The 4,606-nt window shown below is 46.1% G+C and overlaps 1 pseudogene; it reads right to left on the reverse strand.

Annotated features, from left to right (window-relative positions):
- Nucleotides 1-1,824: 1,824 nt before the first annotated feature.
- Nucleotides 1,825-2,799, reverse strand: LOC130883724 (aldo-keto reductase family 1 member A1-like; annotated as a pseudogene).
- Between the last annotated feature and the right edge of the window lie 1,807 nt (nt 2,800-4,606).

The following is a 4,606-nucleotide window of genomic DNA, read 5'->3' on the forward strand; positions in this document are numbered from 1 at the left end:
CACATTGAAGTACAGTGATCAAGTAAGTGCTTGTCTCTTTCATCACTAACCCCTGAGCCTCTGGGATGAAGGGGTGAGTCTTACCATCTTTATTTTCCCGGGGCCTGCCCCTTAAAAAGGAAACCCACTTTTGCTTCTAGCGAACCAGGCATGAAGCAACTCTTACCTCTGGCATGTTCTTACTGAAGCATGTTGATGCCTGCACAGCCCCTTTACACATGACGTAGCACCTGTACTCTGTGAAGTGCTGACCCCAGAAAGCCTCTCCACCAACGTTATTCTCTTCCATCAAAGGGTTCTTATAAATGGCTAGTGAATGGCATTCAGAATACTGTCACTGTGAAGGTTTGTGGAGTACAGGGTTGTATGTGATGTAGGAGGTATTGAAAGGTAAGGTGAGAGCCATGAATGGTGGCACATGGTGGCCTTTAATCTCAGTACTCAAGAGACAGAAGCAGGCAGATCTCTGTGAGTTCAAGACCAGCCTGGACTATATAGACAGCTCCAGAACAGCCAGGGCTATGTAGAGAGAGCTCTCAGAAGGAAAGGCAAGTGTGACAACCATAAATACTTCATGAGAAGATTCTTGTTCTCCTTCATAGACACTTCCTTCTCAGTCTTTTTCTTGAGGTCTCTCTTTTTCCCTTTCTCTCTCTCTCTCTCCCTCCACTACTCCTTCATCTTCTCTTCTCTCCTCCTCTTAGTCTCTCTCTTTCCCACCTGTTTCCATATTTCCCGCATCCATCCTGGAAGCCAGGACTACAGTAGTAGCTAATGTACAAGAAAGGGTGTGATTCTCTTTCCATTGGGCATGTCTGGATCACAGAGTGAGCCTCTGAGACAGACACCTGAGCTCTGGGCTCTAACTCAAAGGTACTTTCATAATTGCTCTATGACTGACCCTTGAGGCCCAGGAAGAATGGGCCAGGTAGAAAGAAGCTGTCCACAGCCCAGAGCAGTTATGAAGGGGTTATTGTCAGGAGCCGCGTTTTTGGGATGACTTCTGCTGCAATTCTGGTTGCAGCAGGTTTGCAGGGTAGGGGTATGAGGATTAGAAAAGTTAGGTGGGAGGAACAGAGATAAGAAAGAATCACAGAGACACAGGATAGTGTCAGGATGGCAACTCAGTATCTCCTGCATACTGAGTTGTGACTTCTGCGTTCACCTGTGTTTAATTTTCCATATTCTTTTATACCCCAATACAAAAGTGGGGGAGAAGGCAAAAGACTGTCTTAACATAAAACAAAGGATGACTAGAAACATGACCTGCTTCAATACTTTGAGACATCAAGTCATTAATTCTTGAGAAAAATATTTGATGCTTGGGGCAGTGAAAACACCCTAGATCAAGTATCCTGAAGGCAGCCACTTCCTAGGTCAAACCTCCTACTTCAAAAGAAGGAACAGACATATGCTTGAATTCTCTGACCTTTGGTGAGGGTGGAGCAGGTCCACCTCTCTGGGCCACCTTACTGTCCAAAACATCAAGCAACCACACCCTAGGTCAGAATGTGTAGCCACACTTGTTGTTAACAACTTTGAACAAGCTGAAACTCTCTTTTCTGACCTTCAGACAAGGTGAACAGGCTCACATTTTTGGGCCTCCACAGCTATCTGTCTCACAACCAAATCTTTCCATATCTTAAAGAAGCCTTTACATGAAAGACATACTTGTGAATAAATCTCAGAGGTTCTTATCCAGACATAGCATCACTAACCTCTCCCTGCTATTTTTTTTTTAAATGCTCCAATGGCTTTATTTTCTCAGGCGTAGCAAGCAACACCTAGCAGGGGAGCTGAAAGGGAAACTGGGAAACGATGGTCTCAGTATGGGTCATTAAACGGATACAGAGGGTGTCTAGCATCTCTGGGGACCATCTTCCCATCTATCGTAATCATGGGCACAATATACCGCCAATTTTTGTTCAGAGCATCTAATTGCTTCATCTCCTCGGGGCTAAAGGTGAAATCAAACACATGAATGTTCTGAAGGATACACGAAGGAATGACGCTTTGGGGGACGCAAATTACTTTCCGCTGAACCTGTCATCTGAGCAAGATCTGAGCTGGAGACCGGCCATGTTTTTCAGCAAGTGCCAAGACCACTGGATCCTCAAGCAGGACTGGCTCATTGGGATGGCTCCAAGCACGATCAGAGGATCCCAAAGGGCTATATGCAGTCACCTCCAAGCCTCGTGCTTGACAGTGTTCAATGAGCTCATTCTGGGCCAGGTATGGATGGCATTCCACCTGCAAGACAGCTGGGCGCACAGAGGCCACACCGAGGATATCATCGATCGGCCGACTATTGAAGTTGGAATAGCCCAGTGCTTTCACCAGCGCCTTTGCCACCAGTGCCTCTAGAGCCTTCCAAGTGTCCTTATAGTGGATGGAGTCATATCGCATGGTCCCATCGGCATTCTTGGGAAAGGGATTGTCTCCCCGCTCGAAGGCGTGAGGCCAATGTATCAAATAGAGGTCCAGATACTCCAACTGGAGGTCAGTCAGTGTCTTCCGAAGGGCACCTTCTACATCCTCAGGGTGGTGCTCAGTGTTCCACAGCTTGGATGTCACAAACAGCTCCTCTCGAGGCACTGCCTTGCCTGGTCCCACATTCTCCTTCAGGGCCTCCCCAATCTCGGTCTCGTTGCCATAGACAGCAGCACAATTAATATGACGGTAGCCTACACTAAGAGCATGCTTGATGGCTGCTTTCACCTGACCAGGCTCACTCTTCCATGTCCGCAGCCCAATCAGAGGCATCTTCTGTCCAGTGTGCAAGAGGACACAGGAAGCCATTATCTCTTTGGCAGTGAGCGCAGGCTGCAGAGAAGACAATGTGACTAGAATTGAGCTCAGTAGTCCAGTAGTAAGCCTGCAGGCTTTGGCTTAAGTCTGGAAGTGAAGAGGAAGCCCCACCCCAAGGAGGAGCAAGGCTCAGGTTTCCAGAATCACAGACAGGATGGAGTAGACCCCCCGCTGTCCTGCGAAGAAGAGGGGGTAGAAGCCAGACCAGGGACTTTACACATCCTGCCCCTGGGAAGAGCTCACTCAAAAGCGAGCTCCTAGACGGGCCGGGGTCCTCAAACTGTGCATGCGCACTAGCGACGTGAACGGTGCTGGGCACTGGCCACGCCTCCAACCCATCCCTGCTACTCTTTAAGTCTCTTGGCAGGTAGAGACTCTTCATACTCTCTCCATAGCATTCATCTCACAGTAAACCATACTGTGCAGTGAATGAATGAACGCTGAATGAATGAATGCACTGAATGAATGAACAAATGAGTGATTGACCAAGTGAATGAATGAAGGAGAGCATGATGAATAAACCCCAATCACAATCAAAATCATTCAAGCACAACATAAGCCCCAACCTGGTATTCAAGGCCTGAGCCTCACAAGAATGGGAGTGGTCTCAAAACCTCTTCTGATGATTTTTTAATGAGAAAAAGAATGGGTTTGATGATCCCACATTTAGTGCAATGAAGCCAAAAAAGATAAATTGTCAGGTAACAAAACTAAAGAGAATTTTGTACTTTTTTTATTCTAAATGTTATGTTTCTGGTTATAGGTTTGGGGGAGATTTTAGTGCTCCCTGCTCTGGCATGCAGTGACAGAGAGGCTACTTGGCTACTTTTGAAGTGTCCGCAGAGTGTGGAGTACGCCCCTCAGGCACTGCGCTTGTTCTTTCAGCTCTCACTGCAGATCACTGAGGTTTATTACAAAAAAAGATAAAAGCAATAGTAACAGAAAACACACAGGGAGGCATGGACTGGTCCACATCCTAAGCTTCACAGGCAGACAAACAGTTCCATCATGTTCTGCCTCCCTGAGTTTGCTACGTTGAGTTCCAGGGCTAATGTCAGGTTCATTGTGGCTGTAGACAGATTCACCAAGGTTGTCTGGGAGCTAAGGACATCCTTGCCAGGCCTGAATTGCCCATGACCAAGGAAGAGCACAGCCTCAGAAAGTCTGAGGCAGTAGCAGGGAGGAAGGGCAAACTGAATTAGACAATTCATGGTTCCTGAGTTTCCAGCAGCTCCACAGTGCCTACTTTCTTTCTAAACTGAATAACAGGGTATCAATTATGGGTTCTTTGCAACGCTCCTTAGACCACACTGTGTCTCTATAGGCACCTACATTTTATTTGATGACAGTAACATTGGTGTATAATAGTTTCCACCTCCGCAAATGATTATGGATTCTATAACTGATGCACTTGAGAGATTTGCTGCAAATTTTAACACTTTAAGTAAGCAGTACTCCCCTAAATGTGAAGTTTTTGTACTGTGATCTGATACAGTATCAGTATCCCTTGTCTGAACTGCTTGTAACCAGAACACGGTGCTTTCAACTCACATTCCTGTCTCACAGCATCTTTTCATTTCAACCCTACTAACTTTCTCTTCTCAGGATGCTTGTGATTTTATCGGCCCTATTCGAGTGATTCAGAATGATTTTATGCCTACATCCTTAAGTCTTTCTGCACAGAGCCTTTAACTATATAAATGAACATCACAAATTCTGGAAATTTGGGGATATGGTACATAGTTCTGCCTGTAGTAATTCATTTATGCTTGTGGGATTTTGTTGGCTTATTGTCTAC

This window comes from Chionomys nivalis, chromosome 1 (genome assembly GCF_950005125.1).
Source record: "Chionomys nivalis chromosome 1, mChiNiv1.1, whole genome shotgun sequence".
NCBI classification, from domain to species: Eukaryota; Metazoa; Chordata; class Mammalia; order Rodentia; family Cricetidae; genus Chionomys; species Chionomys nivalis.